The following is a 27,543-nucleotide window of genomic DNA, read 5'->3' as shown; positions in this document are numbered from 1 at the left end:
AGAGGGGGAAGGAAGGCGGGGAGAGAGAGAGAGAGAGAGAGAGAGAGAGAGAGAGAGAGAGAGATGTGAGAGAGACACATTGGTTGGTTGCCTTCAAACAACCCCAGCCAGGGCTGGGGATTGAACCTGCAACCTGATATCCAAGGTTCGTCACTGTAACCACTGAGCCAAGCTGGCCAGGGCTGCACATATTTCTAATATTAGGGATGCTGAAGCAGTTAGGAGTCATGCACTCACATATCCAGTGGCCTGTGCCAAAGCTGCCTATGTCTGATTAGACAGCAAATGTCAGTTATTCTGGATCCTTTCCTTTGATCCAAAGTTTTTTGACATTCAGAAATGTACTTTTCCAGACCTATTTCTAAAGTCTGTTGACTTTAGGGTCTGCAGGAATGTTGTTTTCTGCTCTTGGCTGTTAACTGTATCTGGCTTTCTTCTTATTATTATTATCATTAATTCTGTGTCTGCTCATAGAAGGACAGGGAGCTTGGGAGGAAAAGGCAGGTAAAGTAGGATTCTGGTACAAAATAAGTTGATTAAAAAGTAGTGACTAACACCCACTACTCAGTGGTGGCTCAGTGGTTGAGCGTTGACCCAGGTACCAAGAGGTCACCAGCTCGATTCCTGGTCAGGGCACATGCCCAGGTTGTGATCCCCAGTGGGGGGCATGCAGGAGGTGGCCAGTCAGTGTTCTCTCTCATCAATGTTTCTATCTCTTTCCCTCTCCCTGCCTCTCTCGCTAAAATCAATAAAGAAAAAAATAAAAATAGTGACTGCCTTTCAGATCCTGGGCCTCACTCTCATTCTGAGATAGTTGTTTTCAAAGGTGCAGAGAGGGCTGGACGTCAATGGGCAGGCCTGTTGAGATGTAAGTGATGAGCATGGGCACACTCAGCAGTGCCTTCTGAATGCGAAGGGAAAGGGGACCATACCACGGCTTTCTTCCAATCCATCTGTGTTTCCAAACTTAAAGGAGTGAGGGAAATGAGGGATTTTAACTTGAGCAAATAGACTGTGGCATTAGCACCTCGAGTTACTCTGCGTCAGGAGCTGGCTACGTTTAGTCACAGAGTTGTACCCAATTCCACTATCTGTGTAATACATACACGTTTCTTTGGTTTGTAGCAAATCATTTTGTATTAAAGTTATTTAAAAATCGCTGATTAATTAATAATTAAAAAATGAATCCTTATCATGACCATATAAGTAAATAGACTTTTAAAAATAACTTGGCAATTGGAGTAAACCCTAGAAATAATTTAATCTAATCCAGTCATTTTACAGATGGGAGAATGTAGGCTTACATTGCGTGTGTGATTTGGTCATAGAAAGTTAGCAGCAAACCCAGGCATTCTTACATCTACTTAAAGTCATGATACCATAATATTAGTCCACCACACTGGAATAAACTGGAAGGGGCTTGGGACATCTATATGGACTAAGTGAAAACATTTATTACATTCCCTTTATATTTTATTACTATGGTAATAAAAATAAAATGCAGAGCATTAGAGATGGATATTAAATATTGAATTTGTATAAAAGCTCAAAACAAACCTTTTCTAAACATTTTAATGAGAAAGTTGAGTTTGTTTCCATGCACATAACTATTCTATACCAAGTTTAAGTTTGAAATGGCTATAAGTGACTCCTGATCAAGTCTTTTTAATGAACCCTTCAAATTCTCTGTTGTCACCATTGATGAGAAACTTTGTTCTCCAGACCGCAGGCCGACGCTCTAACCGCTGAGCCAAACCGGCCAGGGCGAGAAACTTTGTTCTCACAAGCAGATGATAAATTTTAAGTCATTCAAAAATTTACAACAGTCAAAATTATCTTTAAAGAATCTAAGAGCTCTTCTTTTTAACTTTCTTCGACCAATGTAAATGTTAAAATTTCTTCTGATAATAGACATTTTCAATCCAGTCAAAATTTTTCATTCCAAGTATTTCAAAAGAAAGGTGCTAGCACATGCAGAATGCACACCCAGTGCTCTGCCACCTGCGTGAACCATGTTAAAAGGGCACAGCCATGCAAATGGACCTGTGTGTCCAGCACATGTGAAGAAAGGTGAGGGTTGCCTTCTGAGCTATGCCATGTAGGAATTCCATCTGGCCTCCCTGCCTCCCCATCATCCACTCTCAGCCCAGGCCTGGACCACACATCATGCCCTGGGACCCATGGAATGAGAAGTCTCTGCAGCCTTCTTGCCCACAGTGGGCAGCAGTGCATTCTGCAGAGGACCATCGAGACAGCAAAGAGCATCTTCTGGGTAGTGCTCAGTGCACTGCAGAGACGCTCACGGTACTGGCCACCTGTATGGACTATGAGACAGCAAAGAGCATCTTCTTGGTAGTGCTCAATGCACTGCAGAGACGCTCACGGTACTGGCCACCTGTATGGACTATGAGACAGCAAAGAGCATCTTCTTGGTAGTGCTCAGTGCACTGCAGAGACGCTCACGGTACTGGCCACCTGTATGGACTATGGGCCCGCCTTCAGAGCCCTAGACTCACGACCAGCTGGGGACCTGACCTACCCCATCCCCTGGCACTGAAACTTCACTGGTTCACAATACACTTGTAACCTCATCAAGTACAGCCATCAGGAAGCCCAGAGAGTTTCTGAGAACGGCCCAGGTCTGCAAGTGACAGGCGAGGACCACAGCAAGATTGCTCACCACTCAGGCTCGGTCTCTCCCCTTTCCAATGTGCAGCTGCATTAATAATCTGGCCAACATACCACCCTCAAGGATGCAATGTCTCCTCTGTTACCAGCAAATGTGGTAGTTTTATTCTGGTGTTTAATAAATGGTGGTCCTAGACATTGATAGAATCAGAATCCAATTGGAATTTCATCTTACAAATAAATTAGTAAGTAGAAGGTCCTAGTATACCCACCATGGCACCACAGAGGGACTGCTGCTCTCTTCCCTAAATGCTCAAAGTCAGTGAGAGCTGCATCACAGGCCCCTTTAAAAGCAAACATCACCACATAAAGAAAAATAAAATCAAGCAATTTTCTTTATCATATTTTCACCCAAACTCCAGTTATTATCTGACTTTGCATATGCTTCATCCATTTCAATTCCCCTGGGCTGAGCCGTTTTTGTTACAAAGAGCTACAACCTGCACTAAAAATGCCCTTCTCCCATCTTTCTTTTTAAAAAGATAAACAGGAAAACATTTTTTTTTTCCTGTGCCTGGTAAGAAGTGCTGAGTGGACAGCTCTGGCGGCTTCTGTTTATACTGCGAGCAACTGCCGCACAAATCAGCACCAAGTTCCTCTTGATCTCTGCCTGGGACAATATTATTCTGCAGGGACCCACTCTGGGGTCCAGAGGTTGATGTATCTCTTGCTGTTATATGTATGTGCCTAAGTGAGCAATTTTAGCCCCTTGGATGCCACCAGAAACAGTGGGTAGTGGTGGGGTGGAGGGTGGTACCATGTCACCACATTCTTGCCATAACCCATCAGCAGCACACATCTAGTGAGTCCTACTAGGTACAAAGCCATGTGCTGAGCCCTGTCTGCTAAGCTTATGTAGTAACTCCCAGATAGAAGAAATAATAATAAATATTTGTTGAACATTTCCTATATGTCAGGCACTAAATCAAATGTGTTAAGCATACCTTATCTAATTTGGCCTCACCATGATCCAATAAAGACTTTATTATTATCCCAATTTTATGCATGAGCATATTATTCCCAAGATGATGGCACCTCTATAAAAAGCTTCTCCCTGATTACCTTATTTAATGCAACTATCTTTTTCTCCATCTAAGCTCCTGTTTTATTCCTTCATAATACTTCTCATACTTCTTTATTTATTTGTTCCTCTATTGGAATTTTTGTTGCCACCTCCCTCACAAGTATGTCACGCTCTGTGAGGCTGGAGATCATGTATCTTTTGTTTCACTGCCTAACAGAGTACCTGGACACACAGAATGATTACAGTATTAGATGGATGAATGAATTAATGGGTGAGTGAGTGAGTGAGTGAGTGAGTGAGTGAGTGAGTGAGTGCATAAGTGAACAAATAAAATTGAGAGGAAAAAATTAAGTGCCTTGCCTAAGGTTATAGAACTAGTGAGTGACAGAGCTAGGATTCAATGTCTACCCACTCAAGAGCATCTATACTCCCCTAAATATACAATATCCCTCTTAGGAATGGAATTGTAGACAGAGAAAGTAATACAGAGAATTCAAAGTTTTTTGGTTTGGTTTGGTTTGGTTTGATCAGGTACAGTCTGGAACTACTTTCTATTTTAGAACTCAGTAGATCCTCACCTGGATGTACGTTGGAACTCCTGCTAGATAAACTGATCCACTGACCACGCCACCCTTTCTTACTCATCTTTTGATTTCTCTCTTCCATTACTCTCTGTGTTATTATCATCCTAAAGTAACACAATGAAATTTACACAGAGTCGATATGTTGGTGATACTCTCCTTCTAGCAGGGCTAGGTCATCTGTCGGAGCAAATATGCAGCTGAAGAGAGATCCCCCCAATCTAGCATCATCAAGATAGTTTCTTTATGCATATTGACAGTGGAAATTGGGCCAACTAGACCTTTCCACCACATGCATAAAGTAACTGAAATGTCTCCACGCATTCAGATAAGGTCCCATTAACACTGTCATCTCAAATTTCTTTCTCTTGTCCCTACCCTGCTCCAACCTCATTGTCAAGTCTTCTCAATGTATTCTTGAGAGTTCCCGAGGAGGGTCTCATCTAGCTCACACATCTGTCAGCACAAGTCCCCAAGCAACCCCACACCTTCCACTCCTGCTCTGGTTCCTCTACTCACAGCACGGCTGGAGGGAGCCTCACCTTAGCCGCAGTGGATGATGCCCATGTTGAGATCACAGGTAACATCTCCCAACTGATTCCTCAAGGCAGAAGGATGCAAGAACCTCACCCTAGTTCTGTGCTACACATCAATGTACACAAGAGAGGCTGCTTTGGGGTCCAGACGACAAAGTCTCCCATGAAAATAGCTCTTTCAACTTTTCCCCATCAGAGGATAACCCAGTCCAGAGAATCAGTTGTAGGCAGAGGCTAGCCTGTATCTGCAACTCTCCGTGTCTATGTGCCCCTCTCAAAACCTGCAAATCAAAACAAAACAAAACAAAGAAATCCACAGCAATATTACTAATATACTCACTCTCCCTGCTCCAAAAACAAGAGCTCTCATGGATACTTATTCATACAATGCTGTACCCAGAATAGTCACCAGGACTTATTGGTACATATATATATACTAGGAAACCCAGAATAGTCTTTTCTGTTCCACAAGCAGCCAAATTCTGATGCTTGATCTGTATTCAGCAATGAGCTTTGCTACCATACACCAAGGATATGTTCTAAATAGCAGCCCACACCATGTGGGGCTCTATATGCTCCTTCTGGGGACCCCACCATTCCTCTCACTCGTTGTGCCCCGTGAACGCTGCACAGCACACGTTCCTTTCTCCTGTACTGCTCATTCAGCAGTTCTGCTCGTATCAGTTAGCCACAGCCACAAAACGTTGTACAATAAACTACCTCCAATCTCAGCAGCTTAGAAAAACAATCGTTTATTCTCACTCATACATTTGGGTTTTGCTGGCCCAGGCTCAGCTCAGTTCGCCTGGATGTCAAGCTACAGCCTGGGTGGAGATCCGCGCTCCACGTTTTCTCACCCTCTCTGGATTCGCGGTCTGGCCGCAGCATGTCCTTCTCATGGCAGAGGCACAGGGAGGCGCATTTCCAGTCCCTGCTTCTGTCACAGCTGCTAACATCCCATTGGGCGAAGTGAGCTGCATGGCCAAGGCCAGCATCGCTGAGCAGGAATGTACATGCCTTTGCGAGGGCACGGAGGGGCAGGAGTTGGGGGTGAGAGAAATATTTGCTGAACAATCATCTAATCGACCACACACCCAAATCCAAATGTACTGGGTCAGTAAACATGCCATCAGGATGTAGTCAAGATTTCCCCTGAGACTGTTTGCTCTAAGAAGTTTATGTGAAAGAATACATCTATGTCTCATGTTGTACAAATACTGCACATCAAAGCCTTACACTGGCTTATTGGTGAGCTCCCAGCTAATCGTGTTTGAAGCAGTCATGACTTGCCCATTGAGGGACCCTGGTTTTCAGAACCAATGCAGCCTTGTCTTTAAAGAAATCAGTCCTTTCTTTCTCTGACTTGTATTCCATGCTGTTTGAATTGCCTGGGCTCCAGAACCTTCTGTTTACCTTCTCTTCCCATACCTCACCCCACCTCTAACTCTTCAGTGTTCGGACTTCTCTACCCGTCTCAGACTGCTCCTGGAGAAGGCTGGCATGGCCTTGCAAGGCCAAAGGGAGAAGAAGCAGGGATCCTTTCCTAATGCCTTCTCCTTCTTCCAGCTCAAATTGCGTGTATGTTTGTGTACATATGTAGTGTGCGTGCGCTATACCACATTCTTATCCCTGGTGATGAAACAGAGGTTAAACACACAAGAACAGCCAGCACACACACAGTGCCTGGCCCTCCCCGCAGAGGCCAAAGGCGCAGCCCTGTGCTGGGTCCCTGGCGCTCTGCATTGCCTTTGGTCTGAAGCAGTCACATAGAAACTTTCTTTTCTTTTTCTTAATTTTAAATCATTTGTTTAATTTTTCAAGTACAGTTGACATACGTCATTATATTAGTTTCAGGTGTACACCCCAGTGTTCATCCTGATAAATCTCATACCCATCTGAAACCATACATAGCTATGAGAATAGTACTGACTACATTGGGAATAGAGAAACTTTCTTTCGCAAGGATAATGACACAGTGTTTAGTAAAATGTTTAATCCTTCAAAGTCAATATTTGCAGAAAACATAAGCACAGCATGGTATTGCCTTGGAGTTGTTGATTAATCCCTTCCAGAGGCTTCCCCTCTATGTTTCCTTTTTATTTTAAGCTCATCATTAGTCCCGTAATGGGGTGTGTGCCTGTCTGTGTGGGCGCAGTATTGTACTGCCCCAAAGCCTGATAAGAAAGAACTATGGTGGATTTTTTATTCCAGATGTAATAATACAGACCTCTTCCCGTCCTGTTCCATATCAGTAAGAATGATACGAACAACTTGATCCAGCATCCCTGAGAAACAAGGCAGGCAGAGTGCATGAGAGAAACAGAGACAGCACTGATGTCATCTCCCACCTGGACAATGGGCTGCTGGCCCCCTGTTCAGAAAGCTAAATCATCACCATGACGTAGCTCTTCAATACCCATTTTGCATACAAAGCAAAGGAGGCACATGGACAGGTGAAATGACAAATAAGAGTCTCACTATGCTTGTGGGAGCCCTGAATGGCCTTTAGGAGTCTCTGCTTCTCAGGGCATTTAAATCCTCTCTTGAGACTTGGCACCGTGAATCTGCCATTGGGCAACCCCCTTTTAAACGGCTTTCAGATGGCAGCAAGAAGTGAACTGAGACGATATCAGAGTAGTTATTCTGTAAGAGAAAGGTGGGCCATTTTCAGTCTTCTAACAACATTTCGTTCCTCCTCTCTAGAGGTTTAAACACATTTTAATCATAAGTTCTCTGCACCATCGATTTTCCAACCCACCCACTACAACATGGGATAGGGAATTTTCGTTTTTGTGTGTCTATTTAAATTATTGCTTATGTAGCCTGTAGATATCAGAGAAATGTAACATTCGTCTCCTTCAAATATACATGTGTTACTCTATTTTCTTGTCCTTTTCAAAAATATGAAGTCTGACCCCCTTAGCTTGAGATACATCAAAGGCCAAGAAATTAGCTACGTAAAGTGGCTCATAGAACTATTATAGCTTCTTAAAAAGCTGCAAAGAACATGTGAGTCAAGGCCATTCAGCAAAGTTATCTTAAATGAAAATTCCATTAAGTTTTGTACAACTCTTTTGCTATGCAAGAAACAAAAACATCATTTAGAAGCCAATAAGGAAACCTAAAATCATTCCGATGGCTTCTCTGGGCAAAGGCCATCAGCAGGTTTCTGCCTGTTACTAAAAGTCAAAACATCTGCCCAGCTGGTGTGGCTCAGTGGACTGAGTGTCATCCCATAGACAGAGAGGTCCTGGTTCGATTCCTGGTCTGGTCACATGCCCAGGTTGCGGGCTCAAGCCCCTGTAAGGGGCATGCCGGAGGCAGCTGATGGATGTTTCTCACATTGAAGTTTATATCTCTCTCTCTCTTCTTCTCTCTCTAAAAAATCAATAAAAACATATTAAAATAAAAGTCAAAACATCTAATATTCATTAATTCTTAAATCCTCTTTATTCCCCTCCTGGAGCGCACAGTCTGCCTGCTTCCAATTCCTCTGCGCCAGCATATCTATTAATGTCCCAAGCGGCTTCCTTTACAGCTGCGTGATCATCTGTGTATTATTAACTAACCACAAATTAAAGTCATTACTTGGTGCTTAATTTTATGTAACATTTCTTTGTAATGTGTACAAAAGAAATTTGTTTTTACAGGAGTTTGGTAAACAGTATGTGCCATGATTAATTAGAGAATATAATGGGTCTGTTGATTTGAAATTAAATTCAGTGCAACAATTTTCTTTAAAAATAGTTTTTTAAATGACATTTCAAGGTGTGTGAGCCTTAAAAAAGTAAGCATCCTGCATCAATGTTTCTTTATGCCCTGTCTCAGATCTATTTGTTGTACTTTACTTGCTAAAGGACTCATTTTTATTTTTTCTCAAATCTATAGACACGTTAAAGAACAGCAGCATTCGGAGAGCTATTTTAAATTCTTTTCAGAACAAGATAGATTGTAAATAAGTAAACTAACAAAAACAAGCAAATCCTTAAATACTTGGAGGTCAGTTATAGTTCAATGAAGTTCACTCCCCTTCGGCTTTTTATGCTCTTCCTCATCTTCATACACACCAAGTACATTTCTGCCTCAGGGCCTTTGCACTTGCTCCTTCTACCTAGATATCTTTCTACCTGAGTCTTCATGTGGCTCAAATCTTAGTAACTTCTCTGGTAATCCAAGGTAATGAAGTTCCCTGCCCCAGTACCTATCACAACACCGTGTTTAATATTTATTCACAGAACATATCACTCTGATATTATCTGGCTTTGTATTTGTTTGTTGCTTTTCCTCTGTCTCCTCCTATAAAAGGTAAAATTCTTTAATTTTGTTTTGTTTTATTGATTTTAGAGACAGAGGGAGAGAGAAATAGAAACATCAATGAGAGAGAACATCAATTGACCGCCACATGCATGCCCCACACTGGGGATTTGGCCCACAACCTGGGCATGTGCCCTGACCAGGAATCAAACCGGTGACCTCTTGGTGCATGGGTCAGTGCTCAACCACTGAGCCACAGCAGCTGGGCATGGTAAGATTCTTGATAGCAAAAAACTTGTCTGCCTGATTCTCCCCATATCTCCAACACCTAGCACAATACCTGGCACATTAGTTGGTGCTTAATAAATATTTATGAATTGAATGAATGAATTTCATTGCTCTCACAAACCCCTTTAAATAACCATGCTCCTAATGCAGAGAAAACATAATTGGCTTTAAATTTTTTCTTGAAGAAACAGAAAGAGAAATTCAGTATTTGTTGGCTAGGCATGAGATGCACTGGAGGAAATGAATAATTAAAATGTGAATAAATTAAACGCCAGAAAATGTCAGGAATAACATTTGTAACTAATTGCTTAGTTTGCACAAACACCAAATACCAGCTGAGAAGTGAAACTGTCAATCAGTTGGCACCTTCTGTCTTTAAAAACTTAACAACCAGCTTGAAATAACTTCAAATAACTTAGTTAAGCCACTGTCTTTGTTGATAACAAACTAAAAATTCTGAAGATTCTTTCAACTTTCATGTATTTATAACAGGATTCTTAGGTTGATGTGATGTTTCATTGCATAGAGATATGAGGAAGAATGAGTGGAGGGCTACAGTAATGTAACAGTTTCTGATAGAAAATATAAATTAAGAAGTATAAATGTCCACCTTGGCCAGGTTTCTCAGTGGTTAGAGTTTGGGCTGGCAGACCAAAGGGTCGTGGGTTTGATTCCAAGTCAAGAGCATGTTCTTGGGTTGCAAATTTGATCCCCAGCCCCAGTTGGGGTCTTGTGGGAGGCAACCAATTGATGTCTCTCTCACATCAATATTTCTCTCTCCCTCCTTTCCACCCTATCTAAAAACCAATAGAAAAATATACTCAGGTAAGGATTTTAAAAAAAAGAGGTATAAATTTTCATGTTAACTGTAATACTATATTTAAGTTCTATCCTCAAAATAAACTAAAATCTCTCTTTCTCCCTAGACTGATGTGACTTTTAAAGCTCTACTGCAACTTACCATGAAGTCTGTACCAAACCAATGGGACTGGCCTTGCAGTATCAATACTAATTTATTCTCCAGTTATCAGTGGGATCTGGAAAATGTTTATTTTCTACTTTTCTCCATGTGCTCAGAGTTTTCAGAAGTCTAGGTGGCTCAGTTTACAATGAGATACAATTTCCTTGTGTTCAAACCCCTATCTGCTTTTTACTAACTGTGTAAACTTCTGCAAGATACTTAATTTTTTTTTTTTTTTTTTTTTATCCTCACCCGAGGACACCCCTCCATTTTTTGTTCAGGTAGAGTGGGAGGGAGAGAGAAAGAGGAACAGAGAGAGAGAGAGAAACATCGACGCGAAGGGACACATCGAGTGGCTGCCACCCGCACAACCGACCAGGGCCGGGGAGAAACTGCAACCAAGGTACGCGTCCTTAGCGGGAACCGAACCCGGGCCTCTCAGTACCGCAGGCCGACGCTCTAACCGCTGAGCCAAACCGGCCAGGGCAAGATACTTAATTTTTGAGTCTCAGTATTCTCACCTGCAAAATGGACCTGATATAACTTGTATGGATTAAATGTAAATCACTTGTTTTCATGTCATTATACATGTAAAATCCTCTGACTTTTTATTTTTGGATCTTAAGTTGTAAATAAGAGAGTCGTCACCATGCCAAGTTATAGAAAAATTCACCCAAATTTTTCCCCTAATATTTTATGTTATTTTCTACATGTAAATTTTCCATCCATTTAAAATTTATCCTGGTATATGATACAAAGAATGGCTTCAATTTTATCTTTTTGTATATGGCCACCCAGTTACCCTGATGCCACTTATTAAAAAGCCAATCTTTTCCTCACTATTTAGGAATGTCACTTTTATCATATACTACATTTTTATATACAATTAGGTCTACTTCTGAATTTTTTACTTTTTTCTTTTGTCTGTTCATGTATTAATGCCACTCTGTTGTAATTATAGATATTTATGATATGTTTTAATATTACACCATTTCTCTTCTTTTTTTAAGGGTTTCCTGGCTATCTGGCATATTTATTCTTTCACACTATATAATCAATTTATCTAGCTCCATAAAAAAAGAAAACAATACCTGATGACATCTTTACTGGAATTGCATAAAATGTTAAATACACATAGGAAGAACTAAGATGTTTATGATGTTGAGTTTTTGTATGGACATGGTTCATTTTTCTAACTGTTTAAGTGTAATTTTATATCTTCATCCGTGTTTATAATTTTCCTCATAACCATTTGAACATTTCTTGTTAAATTTAAAGTGAAGTATTTTATTTAATTTTCAGACATGTGGTCTTTTCTTCCATTATATCTTCTCACTGGCTTTTGTTTGCATCTATTTGATTCATTAATCGTATTATGGTAGTACTGGTACTGGTGTTCTGAAGCTGTTGTGTATGGAGTATGGGATAAAGCAAAATGGACACATATATCATTGAGAACTGAGATTTTCAGCTGGGGTGAGAGCAGACACACATGTAAGATCGATGAGATTAAGTAAAAATCTTGTGGTTCTGAAAACAAATCTAAGGTAGCAATACTAATTTATAATGTGTTTTATGCTTACACATGTTTTCTAGTTCTGTCCACTGCAAGGCCTGGAAAGAAGAGCTAACCCAAAAGCAGTGAGCACCCCTGGAACCTGATTGTGTCTCTAAATACTATTTTCCACCACCCCCCCCCCAAAAAAAAAAAAATATGCTTCTTAGGAAAATGGCTTATTCCAGGTCTGCGGCAGGAGGTTTGTTAAATGAGTCTCAAATATCTTGTCATACCGGTAGCGAGGAAGCTATGAAAAACTGCTAGGGTCTGTCCAAAGAATTTGGGTAACAGCTTACAGAGGATCCAACTGGCCAAAATGAGATAATTTGAGCATCAGTAAGATGATAAATGCAATGAATTAAAACATATCAAGTATATTTAAATCTGTAAGTTCAGTATGATAACAAAAACTAAACTCATTAATCACCTTTAGAGAATGCCAGGGAATCAATTTATTGTGTTAAACAAAAAAAAACTGGTCTCAGAGTAACCAAAGAGTCAAAGCAAAGTTTCTCTTTATAGAATTTTCCAGCTAATAAATGAATGGGGAATGATAGAATTAGGATTCATAATTTCGCAAACTCATGATGAATTAATGGATCTGAGCAATGACCACCAATGACTGCTCACGTCACCAAAGGCAGACAATCAAACATTATGTACTTCCTAATACAAGTGCAAAACACTGCGTATGAAATATTCTTAACAAAATAATTGAACCTGAATCTTATCAAGCCTCTAGATCTAGCTACCAATTTACAGCTCACAGTAGCAGAACAGCACATGAAAAAACATCACAGGGGCACAATCAGCAAAATCCAAAGTATTGGAAATCCCAGGACAACCAGCCAGTTTCTTCAACAATAACAACAACAACAAAAAATAAATTGCAAAAAAAAAAAGAGAGAGAGAAAGATAGGGAGACCTATAAATTTTGGTAACATATAAACATTTATTTGATCACATTTTAAAAGGCAGAGTAGAATCACATCCTTTTTCTTAATAATGTCACCCTAAAGCAGCGGTTCTCAACCTGTGGGTGGTGACCCCTTTGGGGGTTGAACGACCCTTTCACAGAGGTTGCCTAAGACATAACAGTAGCAAAATTACAATTATGAAGTAGCAACAAAAATAATTTTATGGTTGGGGGTCACCACAATGTGAGGAACTGTATTACAGGGTCGCAGCATTAGGAAGGTTGAGAACCACTGCTTAAACAGACAGAATCTCAGAGCTCTTGATTTGCTTTGGAAACTTCTGAAGAGTTGGCCATTAGCAGCATAGCAAGCTTTTCCTTTCCCCTCCAAGTTCTTCTGCACTTGGGTGTGGGGGGTAGGAGGAGAGAGGGTTGGTGACAATTGATGCTAAATAAATAGTATGTAGTTGAGCTTGCCAAATTCTCTCCACTTCCTCCCATAGGCAACAGGGTGACTTGGTTTAACTATAGTCATTGAGTGAGCAAGTAGGTTTATCAAACACAAAGAATGGAGGGAAGTTTCCATTGTAGATCATTTCCAATGGTGGGAATGGATGAACTCAGCTTAATTGTTTCGTCCGTCTTCTTGCTGACCAGAGAGAGGTATGGTAGCAATGGAACTAAAATGCTTGGTCCATGGAGACATTGGTGTAATGCACTCAGTTCCTTTGATTTAAATGCTTTGGAAAGGGTGGGGAAAGCATTTGGGTGGGGAAAAGCAGTTAGTTAATTACAACGATGGTGCTGTATAAGGAAAATAAAAGCAGCAAACAGCAATCAGTGTCTTTTCCCTCTTGAACTGCAATGATCACTCCATTCTTGTCAGCTTTACAGTCCAAGCAAACTCAACTGGAGAGCAGAGGGTGCTAACCAGGCCAGGGAAGTAAGGAGGCCTTTATCCAGATCTGTAGATCACTTCAGATTTTATTGGATTCCCAGCATCCTGACCTTTGTAGCTGAGGTAGTTATGGGGTTTGAAGGCCAAGAGCCCTGATTCTTTTGGGGTATGCCATAGAAATACTGTGTTCTTTTCCAACCACAACCTCCATGGTTTAGATGCATAGACAGGCTCCCCACTGACGCTCAGCCACTTCCCAACAGCAAGAAGGCATTCTTGGAAGATGGGAACTATCAGTTTATCTTTAGTTGGTCCAATGTTGAGAAGATAGTTGTCTCCCAAACGTCCTATCTCAACCAGAACCACACTATTTCCAGATTCACTCCAATGTCAGACATAGCCATGTCCCCACGAAAGCCCCAGATGACCAGTCAATGGTGGTGTGATCTAGCAACCTCCCTGGCTTGAATTCATCCTTAGAATTGTAGTACCGTCCATGGAAACAGGAGTATATTTAGCCCTATCCATCACATACTACCACCACATCCTTGACGGGACTATCCTGTAGTGCCAAGAAAGAAAATCTGTAGAATTCCGGTAAGTATCAGGACAACCCCACTCTTCATGAGACCAGATCGGGTCAGATTTGTACCTGTCATCAAGGTTGTACGGCTCTGGCAATGTTTTCTCAGCGACAAAATGCTATGTTTTGAAGCCATTTTTCTCATCAAGTAAGTAGCATGGATGGAACTATTCTAAGAGTGAGTGAGAGAGTCCAGTGCACGTTCCTCTTTCAGATAGTTGTTCCTACTCACCCACCAAATCACAATGTGGCGCCAGCTCCTTGAGTTCCAGTTCTAAGACAGGTGTTCTCAGGACTACACCCTGGCCCCACGATGGGCCCACTTGTTGGGGGGGGGGGGTCGGCATGGTAGAAGCCAGGTGGTTAGTTGTCATGCAGGAAGCACCAGTTCCCAGGCAGCCGTTTGCCCTTCCAGTGCCACCAGAACCACTGGCCACCCCAGGCCAGCACTCCACACACCCTAGTGCACCGACACCCTGAACTTTGCTTGTAGGAGACTTGGCAAGCCCAGGGCAGAGGGGCAGCAGTGCACTTAACTACTCACAGCCCCAGCAGCTTGCCCACAAAATACGTCCATTAAAATAGACTTCTAATTCACCTGTCCTAATGAATGGACCTTGTTTGCAAAGCAAACATTTTGTCATGTTTTGTTTTAAGGACCACTGTGGTATTCACAAACGTGGACGAGATCCATAGTATAAATCAGAATGAATTGAAAGCATTGGGTGAGAAGTACAGGCCACCCGAGGCGGGTGTGGGACCTTCCCTACTTTGTGATACTCATCACAACCTCATTCATCTGTTGTCTCGAATGTGCCCCTCAGGGAACTATTTCAGTTTGAATAAAATCTCAGAGTAGGAATCCAGAGAAAGATTAGCTGTACTAAACCCTGCATTCCAATTCAAGGAGAGATAAAACAAGAGAGAAAGGAGACATATCTCCAAATTCAATTCTCCTATCTTCAGTTATGTTTTATGGAGAACTTATGTCATTCACAAAGGAGATGTAGTTTCCCCAGGGGAGACAGCAGGTGTAGGTTTTCTCTCAAGGTTATTTAATTGCTGTCAGGAAGACATATGATTAACAAAACCAAATGCTGGAAATATGAAGTATAGACAATTTTAAAGTTGTTTATATGGTTGATTACAGTGTATCACACAATGTGTTTATTTGCTATAAACCTGCCTATCACAAACTGTTCCCACACCTGTGCATCTGTACTGAACAGCCGAGTGCTTGGCTCTGCATGAATTCCCAACTCGGCATGGCCAGCACCCAATACCAAATAGCCTTTTCTGGTGGCCTTTCGGTCACTCCCTGTGCACCAGCTTTACACCAATGGTTCCACCACCTTAAACTGATCCATAGTGTCCCGACTGTGATGAGAGAGAGCCCTTGGAGCTCCTCAGAAGGAAAACAACACGGAAATGACAGGCCATTGGGGTCCCTCACTATCCTTTATAACACTGCTATCCAAAGTGAGGCCCGCCATCTGTAATCTGTTGGTTACTGTTCAGAGGCGAGACAAGTACAGAATTGAGAGGGAGCATTTAGAACTGTTGAGAGAGCCATTTGGCAGTGTACATTTGTCTGTTGAATCTAATTTTTAAAATGGGACTTGAATGTTGTGTGTATTGCTTTTTATTCCCTTTTAAGTTATTTTGATTGGACTTTACAAAGTATCAGGCTGTGGCAGATGGGAAACAAGAACTAATCCTTCACCGCAATAGTTTGAGAAGCTCTGCTTAGAGTGTTGGCTCCCATGCCTGTTCCATCTCAGGGCTTCGCCTGACACTCCCAGGTCCCCAGGGGCACCCAATGGCAAAAATGCGAGCCTGCCAAGATGATCATCCCAAAGGGTCAAAGGGCCACTCATAGGTGAGAAGCAAACAAATATCTAAGCCACAGCACATATGTTGTGTCCATGCAAGGGGCTGGTAGAGCTAAGGAAGCCAGAAGAGCTGACCCCCGGTCACAGCACAACCCTCAGGTTGACAGTAGTAGGAAAAGCAGCTGCAGCTAAAACTTTATAGTATTTACTCTGATGCAGATACTGTCCTACATGCTTTCCATATACAACATAGCAAATGGCTTTTCTGTCTTTGGGGTGACATATATTCACACCTATACATGTACACAGGGATGTGTAGCATCAAGTCTGTCTACAGTGACTCCTTGTGTAGGCACAGAAATTTGCTAACAATGGACTCCTTATTTGGGTATTTCAAGACATGCGAAATATACCAGAGATAATAATTAAAGAGCAGAAATATAATATCCAGAACATAAGCATTTTTTGTTCAGATATTGGCCATAGAGCCTAGCTGGAAAAAAAAAAATTTAATACAGAAGCAGCACTCAATTTTGGAAAAGATGGGGATAATTTGAATTATGTTTTCATTTTCTGTTGTTGCATTTGGAAATTCTCCGCAAGAAGTGGTGATTTTAAAAATACATAGGAAACAAAGACAACAAAGCAGCAAAACTTGCGTCCCAGCATAGAGACTATCCAAGACCAAGTCTTTCATCTCCTAGCTTTCTCCTGGCAAAGAGATGATAAGACTAGGGAGCATTTTCAGATATTTCTGTGCTCCTTGCCCCAGTGTTGGGGTCTAATAAATGCTTGAATTTTATGAAGTCAGTATTTAGCAGAGTCTATTTGCCTTACTCCTCTAAGAATCTGTCCTAGACTCTGTAGGGGCCGCTGCTTTCTGCCCCTCTCACGATCACAGTGACGAGAGTTACCCCGCTGCTGTTAGCAGCCCATGTCCCTACTTGGCTTTGCAGTGGTCAAAAAAAGTTGATCACATACAGATATTTAATATAACATTGTAGGGAGGGATTAAGAAGTTCAGCCCAGGGGAAACATAACTAGGGAGGGAAATTAGCTCTTCCCTCATCTTTCTGTGACTTTTGTCCCTTTTCAGGTTCTAGGGACAAGCTGGGGCTCAACTCCATGAGGGCAATAGATCGTTCCAAACCCACGTGGGCAAGCAGGGAGATGTTTTCTCCCAAATGACCAAAATCTCTTCTCCTTCCTACCAATTTAAAACAGTAATAAAATGTAAGCACTATAGCCCAATCAATTAATATTCACTGGAAGCCCATAACATTCCAGAACCATGATTTCTATCCCTAATTAACCATGAATCTCAAGAGAGTCTTCACATTAACTCCTCCTGCCCTTCCAGACGAGGTCCTGGTTGTAAACTTCCTCCTGAAGGTGGAGAACCAAGGAAGGAGAAGAGGCCAAGACAACTTGTCAAAGACACAAGGTGAGTTATGAAAAAGACAAGAAGGGAAGGATGTCTGTTACTCAGTAGGAATGCTTCCAGGAAAGAAAGTCCCAACTTGTTTGTGCTACTGCTTATGTCTTGATAATAATGAGAAGTAAAGTAGTTCTTTATAAAATGCCTTCAAAAAATTGTTGTTTTACTTTCCCAACAAGGGGATGAGATAGACATTAATATCTTTAGTTTACAAATGAAGAAACCAAGACTCAGAAAGAGCAAGTCCTTGCTCACAGGTTTATACGTGTTGGAGCAGAGTGAGGACCTTAGTTGAAGTCCTTTGCCTTTGAACCCAGTGCTCTTTTATCACCATAGCTTCCTTTATGGTCTTTTCCTGGATTTTTTTTTTGTTTTTTTTTGATGTTTCACCGGTGTTTCATATTTAATATATTCAAAACTGAATTTCTGATTATTCCTCCAAATCTCTTTCTTCTCCCATCTTCTGTTTTAGAAGTCTGGGAGTCATCTTTGGCACCATGTTCTTTATCACTTTCCCAAATCCAACCCATCACCAAGTCATGGAGATTACCTGCAAAACACCCCTTTTGCTACTTCTAGCTGCACTGCTTGGTCCAAGCACCCCAAACATTTATTTGTTAAATGCATGTTGAAATAGAATGTATCCACTTAAGAATGACACCAAGAGGACAGAGTATTTGGAAAGTGAGCTAGATTTCCTTTCAAAAATAATATTTTAGAGGTTTCTTCAAATGAAAATAAGAAAAACTTAAGCTTCTGAGTCATAATATTTGCTTGGATATGTTAGTTGTAATCATAATAATATCTTAAATTTGTATGTTAACTTCTCTAAGGGAAGATTCCTTTCTGGAACAAAGCAGATTTTAAATTAAATGTGTTGTGGTTTAATAACAAAAGAAACTATAGTTTTAGATAGATTATCAAATCTATCTAAAGAGTCTATCTAAGAGTCTCACAATCAGATTCTTAAAGATAGGCAAACACATTATAATTTTACAGATTGGAAATGGAGGTACAAAGGAGCTAAGTGACTTGTCCAGGGTCATACAACTGAGACTAGAATCCAAAATACCCAAGCTGACATAGGAGCTTTTTCCCAGAAGTCTCTGCTAAGTTCTCTGATGCAGTCTAGCCTCGTGTTTTAATGCTAAGACAACACAATAAAAAGTAATCTAGGAAATTCACTGATTGAGCAGAAAACTGCAGCACCTACACTGTGGCCCAGAGACCACAGTTCTTCTTCTACTGTTATTATTCTAGAGACAGTGTGTGTTCTCTAGAAAATCAAAAGCGAAGATCTTAATTAGAATATTCTTAAAGGACAAGGGTATTAAAAATAACTATTGCTACAATAATTTGTTAAGGAATACACAATATAAAAAGAAGTAAATTGTAACATCAAAAACATAAATGGGAGGGTGGATAGTGTAAAAGGGTATAGGTTTTGTATGCAACTGAAGTTCAGTTGTTGTTAGCCTAAGATGTTTTTATAAGCCTCATGGTAACCATAAAGCAAAAACTTACAGTAGATTCACACAAAAAAAGTCATATCATTACCAAAAAAAATCATCAGTTCACAAAGGAAGGCAGTAAGAGGGAAAGAAACAAGGTAACTACTAACCACCAGAAAACAATAAGATGGCATTAGCAAGTCTTTATCAATAATTACTATCAACAATTACTTTAATGTAAATAATTTAAAATTTCCAATCAAAAGGCATAAAGTAGGTGAATAGATTAAAAAACAAGACCCAACTATATGCTGCCTACAAAAGACAATGTTCATACTACCCAAAGCCATCTACAGATTCAATGCAATCTCTATCAAAATTCTATTGGCATTTTTCAAGAAAAATTTTAAAATCCTGCCCTGGCCAGTTTGGCTCAGCGGTTAGAGCGTCGGCCTGCGGTCCGGAGAGACCCGGGTTCGGTTCCCGCTAAGGGCACGTACTTCGGTTGCAGTTTGTCCCTGGCCCTGGTTGGTCGTGCGGGTGGCAGCCACTCGATGTGTCCCTTCACGTCGATGTTTCTCTCTCTCTCTCCCTTCCTCTCTCTCCCTCCCACTCTATCTGTACAAAAAATGGAAAAATATCCTCGGGTGAGGATTAAAAAATAATAATAATAAAAAATAAATAAATAAATAAAATAAAATAAAATCCTAATATTCATGTGGAACCACAAAAAGTCCTGAATAGCCAAAGCAATATTGAAAAAGATCAAAAGGTAGAGGCATCACACTTCCTGATTTCAAACTATATGACAAAGCTATAGCGATTAAAACAGTATGGCCCTGGCATAAAAACAGACACATAGACCAATGGAATAAAATAGAAGCCCAGAAATAAACCCTTGCATATATAATAAACTACTATTTGACAAGTGTGTCAAGAACACATAATGGGAAAAGGAGAATCTCTTCAATAAATAGTGTTAGGAAAACTGAATAACCACATACAGAAGAATGAAATTGAGCCCTGTTTTATACCATATACAAATATTAACTGAGAATGGACCAAATACTTAAATATAAGATCTAAAATCATAAAACTCCTAAAGAAAGCATAGGGGAAAGTCTTCTTGACATTAGTCTTGGCAATGATTTTTTTGGATATGATGCCAAAAAGGCACAAACAACAAATGCAAAAATTAATAAGGGGGGTTACATCAAAATAAAAAAGCTTCTGCATAGCAAAAGAATCAACAAAATGAAACGGCAACTTATGGAATGGGAAAGAATATTTGCAAATAATATATTTCTAATGGGTTAATATCCAAAATACATAACAAACTCATAATTCAATAGCCAAAAAAAAAAAAAAAACTGATTTATAAATGGGCAGAGAAACTGAATAGACATTTTTGTTGTTGTTGTTAACCCTCACCCAAAGGAGCGGGGAATGAAGGAAATGGGGAGCCATTGATCAAAGGATACAAACATTCAGTTATAAGATGCATAAGTTTGGGGGTCTAACCTTAAATATGGTGATTTATAGTTAACAACACTGTATTAAATACTTGAAATGGCAGTTATGTGAAGTGATGGAGGTGTTAGCTAACGTTATAGTAGTCATCGTTTTCCAATATATAAGTGTATCAACTAAACATGTACAACTGAAACTTACACAATGTTATATGTCAATCATATCTCAATAAAGCTGGAAAAGATCTTTTCCTTATTGGTAAAATAACAACCTTGCAGGGAAAAAACTCACAATGGCATATTTCGCTGCTTCCTTTCCAAATGCTTTGTTAAAAGACTTGATATTGCTCATCTCTTTTCTTCAAAATATCTACACAACTATTGGTTTCTTATTGTCCTTCTTGGAATCAGAAACCATCTATTCTAGAGAAATGCAAGAAGCAATCTACAGAATTTTTTAATTTACTGTTTCACATAGATTGGATTGGGTCACTACAAAACACAATCTCTATTGTCAGCTCTATGGAGCCTCTCTCCCTCCAAGTCCTTGTTGTTGAAAAACATACCATGAGTTTCCCAAAAGATGGGTCTTAATGCTAACGTACACTCCTAGAAGTGCAAAGATAATGAGTAAAAAAAAAAAAAAATCTCTCAGTGATGTAGATGAAAATGAATGTTAGCGCAATCCCTGGGCAGCAGAGAAAGACTCCAGTGTTTACATAATCTCAATGTACATACACGGTTTCTTCTACATTTTCCAGCTAAAACTCATCTGGCTTTGCTCAAGACCTCAAATGCAGTGAATTCTAGGCAGCACCTAATATTTATTCATAGTATTGTCAAGAGCATCTTTGCAGTTCTTGCCAAGGTCTGTCGTTGAATATGTTTATCCAGCTGCATGGCAAACACATAATACACAGTCATCATTTTACTCAGTCACCTACTCAATATTTTCTTCTATGATTAAATTAACTCATAAATATTACACTTTTAATGCCAGAAAGCCATGGTTCATCCAGCCAGTTGAATACTTGTTTGTCTATTTCCTAATGTTGCTGGGTACTCAGTCATTTCATCATAGAGTTTGAAATAATGAATAATCATCGCATTTACTTAACAATAATACACAATAAACAGAGCAGGATCCTTCCATGAACTGCATTATTATGCCGTACAAGGCCACAGAAGAAACATTTCCAGAACTGTGGAGCCTGGGTAGGAAATGGTCTCGGTGTGTGTTAGCGGGTCGGCTCTGACGGCCTAGCACACAGGAAGGACACGCTGACTCCATGTGCAGTTGGCACAACTTCTTGCTCGGCCAAGGAGGGTTTCAAATAAACACACATATCTCGATTTTGCTTGTGGTTGACTTGTGACCAGACTGTGCTCATTAACCCTATCAGGCGATTTCCAAGTACTGTGGCCTTTGGGAGACTTCTTTCTCTACGCATCCATGCCCGGGCCGGTTTTCAAAGCAGCCTGTAGGAGACCTTCCGCACTCGCCTCCACAGGCCAAGGATTGCAGCCGAAGGGCAGGAGTCGGCCTCTGCCTCCCCGGCCGGCCCTGGCCACAGCTGCACGGTCTGCCTCTATTCAGATACCTGGCCCTGGAGGCTAGAGCCTCGTCCACAGGGCCCTTCTCAAATCACCTTCTGAAGGAAATATTTATAGCTGGCACTGCAGGGCAGTTAGCTTTTCTAGAATTATATCCAAATTTGCGTGATCATTCTGGGAATAGCCTTGGTTAGCAATTGCTCATAATGTCAACGCTTTTTGGAAACTTTTTACAGTCGTTTTACTGTTTTTATTTCAAAAATAAAACTTAAAGGAGCTTGAAAGTAGGATTTTAGATGATCACACAACGGCCTGAGTTCCGTGGTTTCAGCTCTGTGCATTTTACTGTATGTGCACCCACTGAAATTAACCAAAATCAATTCATATTTGAGCAAAGACTGTAGATACCAACGAGCCCCGGCTTCCTAGACTACTGGGTGCAGCGCACAAGCTGAGCATTTGGAACGCATTGGCCCTGGGAGGCGAAGAAGTTAGAGCAAACAACATATGGGCTTTAAAATCTGGAACCATCCGAGACAGAACAAGAAAGCTATTTTCACTTTACTTGTCCCTCCCCCCCCCTTCCAGAAGATGAATGATTTCTAATCACATTTTATTTTCATCTTTAGAGCTGGATCCCGATAGAGCCAGGTCGGATTGAAACTGCGGGTGAGTTTGCAGCCTTGTCCAACGATTACCTAATGCATTTGTGTCATCTGCTTTCCTTGCCGTGTAAAAACACACTGAGGAAATGTGCGAGCCCACTGAATTGTTCCCAACTCCTTTATTCACCTCTCAGTATGCTAGTTCCTTCCCTTGGCATTGATATCATTATGCATTTGTCAAAGAGAGACTGTCACTTTAGGACCTCTATTATGTGCAAGAATTGGCAGCAAATTTTGCCACTGGGATTTGCTTATATCCTCTGTATGTTATTGTACTTCTCTGGCATTCAGTAAATTCCGTACACCCACGTCTTTGATGTTCATTCCAGCCCCTAAATGTGGAAACAATGACTGAAATTTTGGATCAAAGCATCCGTAGATGGCAGGCAACACAGCTCTCTGATAGTTCACTAGAACAGAGAGACCTCCCATCCCCCTTCCCCCAAAATCTAGGCCAATAGTCCTCCAAGAACAGCTCTGGCTTCCCCAACGCAAAGGCATGGGAGGAAGTTAAAGAAAACAACTCCAAGGTTTTAGGCAAAAGGAAGAGACTAAACTGGGCAGCTAAATTGAAGCTCGTGGTCATCTCTAACTCTAGAGAAAGCCAATTGGTTCTCCCATTTCTTTTCACTGATGTTGCCCTAGTCTAACACTTACCGGGGAAGGCGTTTTTCAGGTTGGAAAAGTCTCCAGATCTAATTTTTGCATAATGCCAGCTGCACAAGATGGCCTAGATATTTTTTTAAGATGAATGTTTAAAAGAAGAGTTAAAGGGTCCATGAATTAAGGAATTATAACGGTAACTGGAAAAAACACCCAGAAATACCAAAATTTCAACGAGTTACTTTCACAAACTAGAATTAGCTGTCTGGAACATATTTTCAGTGTTTGCTTTTGCTTTACTCCTGGGATGCCAGTGCAAATAATTACTTCATTCAATTTATTTCACAGGTCAACTTTGACTCATAGAAGCATTAAAGCAGGTAACCCCCGAGGGATGCTAGAAAGACAGATGAGCAAATAGATATGAAAATTGTTGTAAGCTCTTTGAGGAGGGAAAGGGGCACTTTATAAATCCAGGGTATTTTATGGTTATGTTTTCACTTCACTCCATTTGGTATCCAGAATGTGCTAGTTATAATTAATACACAATGTTGGAAACTATTATAAAAGTACCATACGCCTTTTAAACATAGTAAAGACGATCATTGTGTACGGAGAATCTCGTCCTGTGTAAATGAGAATTCCCAGTAGAGTGCCATAACTGAGAATCAAGCTGGCTGTACTGAATGGAGAAGAGAGTCATGTCAGCATATAGCACGTGGTCAATCAAAAGGTAGAGCACCAAGGAGGTAACATGACAGTCCTTAAAATACCAGTTTCAGATGCCTAAGTGGGAAGTTTATACTGCCAGTCGTATGCAACAGTGACATCCAGCGGACATAAAGATAATTACAAGTGTATCTCATTTTTAAAATATGTTTTATATATTGTAATCAAATATTCTGTATTCTCAAATGTTGTCTACATTCTTTATCTGGCCACAATATAGGTCAATAATTAAAGCTGAATACTAAGTAATGCAAAGCTCATCCCATTTATTTACTACGTAGTTTCCAAAGTCTGTGGTTCTGTTATTGTTGCTTTGTTTTTGTTTTTTAATTTTTCTGAAATTATAGTGGGTCTACTCTCCAAGGGCCCCTCTGACCCTCCTAAGCACACCCAGATATTTTTGCAAGCATACTGCATACACAGCAAAAATGGAAGTTTCTTTCACCTCCAGTGTTAAACACTCCGGGGAAGGCATCTATGACCCTGAACATTGTCATTACTGCGGAATTGCTTTAAGAAGTTCATTAAAATTTTTTTTCCAAGTCATTGAGTAAGAAGAGAAAGAAGATGGGAAAGAGCAGAAAAGGAAAGAAAAATAAAGGAGAGGAGGAAGAAAAGAAAAAGGAAGGAGAAAGAAGGGAGGAAAGGAGAGAGAAGATCTCACTGATCTTTAACAACAACTCATCAGTGGGATAACATATCTAAAGAGGGAATTCATAGAGTTATTGACCTCCAAAATTATTTTTGTTTGTTTTAAATTGCCCTCTTTCAACTGCCAGGCAATTACTGATTAAACAAAATAATCTTCATTAAAAAAATGCTCTGAGAACAGCTGCTGCTGCTTGGAAGTACCTAGAACAGTGTCACTTTTAACAAGATTTTAAAAAAGTGTCCCCCTCCCCCGTATTAGGGGAAAACTCTCCACAGAAGCCTGTTAGGTCACCTGGGCCTGTGAGTTATTTATGTCTATGTCAGTGCTGAGCACGCCGGTGACTGCTTACCACCTTCCCAGGTGGCGCTCCTTCAGAGAAACCGTCACCTTGTGGCAAGCTCTTTCTCCATCGTAGGCTCCCTCACGCTGGGAGATTTTCCCTTCAGCTGCCTGCCTCTTTGAAGCAGGTAAGAACTTCAAGGTACCCTCTTTCACTTCCTCCTTCTTAGAGGAGGGGGAAGCAAAACAAACAAAATATCTACTCAAGTCTAGTAAACAATACTAAAATCAAGACATAAAAAGCTCCGAATGCCCTTTAGCTGATACACCCTCCTTGTGCCCAAATGCTGGAGGAGGAAGGACGTCACAGCAACGGTACTGAAGGAGCACGTGGGCATGAGACCTGGGACTTGCTGTAAGCAAAGGGCGCCAGGCCAAAATGTCTCCACAGGAAAGTCTGGGCAATTCTTCCCACGTGTGTCAGTGGGAGTTAGGGGAGATGTGCCCCGAAACGGAGCAGGCAAATCCGCAGCCTCTGGCCAGGTCTGTTTGCTTGTCCAAGGCCTTTGAACTGCAAGCTGGAGTATCCAGATTCTGAAGAGAAAGAATGCCTTGCTCCTGTCTCTGAGCTCAGAGTATCTCCACCAGCACACTCTCTGGCTTCTTGCTTCTCTGTGATTTTCACAGCAAGGCTTGTGGGGAGTAGCTGGAGAATTCGCACGCCCAGATCTCATCTCTCCTTTTAGGCCTGCAGGATCTGGCTGGGCGAGCTCTTAGCTGTGCACCCTGAAACCCTGATTCAGTGATTTCTGGAGCCGAGCTCTGGGATCCCTCAAGAATGAAAGTGGAACTTTTCCTTGCCGTGCGGGGGCCTCCTGCACCAAGGTTGCCACGGCCACCGCATGCCAGCTCCTGCCAGTCCACAGAGCGAGAGGCTGGCATAAGGATCAGTTGCCGTCTTTTTGCCCAAAAGAAAAAAAATGCCTTGAAAAGCTTTCATCAGTGTTTCAGGCCAAAAAAAAAAAAAAAGCAATTGTAGGACATGCATATCCCCTCTAGGCTTACAGCTTCAGTTTTACTGGGGCATATAATCTAATAATCCGTTTAATTTCTTCAGAGTGACGTTATATATATACAGGTGGCATTTGGATGGAATCACATGCCATAAACCTGTCTGCTTCTATCTGGGTTCAGAATACAGAAGAAGAATCTGTTTTACAGACATTCTAGGATTTTTTACATGGTCAATTGGCTGGTTTTGTATTCTGGAACACATCGGGGCACCTGCAGGAAAAAAATATAAATTCTGTAAAACGGTGGCAGGGTTTCTGATTTACTGAGGGTGCTCGTTTGAATTTTCACAAAAATATTTAGCTATAGGACAATGTATTCTTAAAGGTAAATAACTGCAGCCAATAAAAGTTCGGCCTATAAAGGGTCCCATCTTCTACTAGTTTTCTGCACCGAGAATTACTACCAGTATAATCATGGCTCCCTGCACACTAATATTTCCTCTGATACAGTATGATCAATGTTGTGAAAAAACATTTATTATATTTCTTCTAGCTACTTAAAGGCATTACTGAATTATGGGCATCGCAAAACGAATCCACTGTGCATTTTTTCTTTATGTGACGTTTTTACAATCTTCATTTTCTGCTTTGCAGCCACTGAGCTATAGAGATCCACACTTTGTCCCTCTTACAGCCGCCACGGGGGCCACACTCTCCTTTCTGCTTTATCACATCTGAAATGCACTTCACACGATAACATTGCCCGTCACTCTGTGCCGGACTCTTATTTGAAAGGAAGAAATTATGAAAGAAATGAAACAATCAGTATTGCTAATGACAGTCCTTAATCCCCTTACATCACAAAGGTTAGGAAGTTTAGACGGAGAAAAGGACAGGGGAGGAGATGGTATTTTACGGAATCGTTCCAGAAGAGCTGATGGACTCTGAGTGGGTGTGGGTTTTGCGGTTTTGACATTTAATAATTTTATTAACATCTTTGCTTATTATGCACCTTGATCCACAGGATCTGCCGTTGGGAGACGGTGTCCAGCTAACAGCCCGTGTCTCAGACCCTGCCAGAGGATGAATCAATTAGCAGAGAAGCAATGATGCAAATGCTCCGGGGTCACTGGGGATGCTGTTTGCCTTTTTGATAGAGAAAGCACGCCATAAATAACATCACACCTCAGGAAATCATTCCGGGAGGCCCAGATGCTGGCGGGGCTGCTGCCTGGGACGGAAGGAATCATTTGCTCATTGTGTGTATTTCCCCCATCTCAGTCAATGGAGGATTTGTAGTAAAATCAAAGTATTTAAAAGGAGGACAGTATGTGGTCACGGAGGCATGTTTAGTAATTTTTTTAGTACCAAGACCCATGATTTATGACCCAGAGTTACAGCCAACTTTATTACAAAAATGACTTCACCCATAATAACCTTATTCGGGGCTCTCTGGAGAATGATGTAGTGCCCACCAGCATTATAATCCAGCAAAAAATTCACCAACAGTCCCCACCTCAGTCTCTTTTCCACCGCCCCCTTCCCCCAGACAGGTTCCCCCTTTACCTGCT

General features: G+C 41.0%; 1 pseudogene; it reads right to left on the bottom strand.

Moving 5' to 3' along the window:
* Positions 1-13,674: 13,674 nt before the first annotated feature.
* LOC118625033 lies at positions 13,675-25,090 on the bottom strand (annotated as a pseudogene).
* Positions 25,091-27,543: the final 2,453 nt, after the last annotated feature.

The sequence above is a fragment of the Molossus molossus genome, unplaced genomic scaffold (assembly GCF_014108415.1).
Source record: "Molossus molossus isolate mMolMol1 unplaced genomic scaffold, mMolMol1.p scaffold_m16_p_11, whole genome shotgun sequence".
NCBI classification, from domain to species: Eukaryota; Metazoa; Chordata; class Mammalia; order Chiroptera; family Molossidae; genus Molossus; species Molossus molossus.
This window is presented reverse-complemented; position numbering and strand designations above follow the sequence as displayed.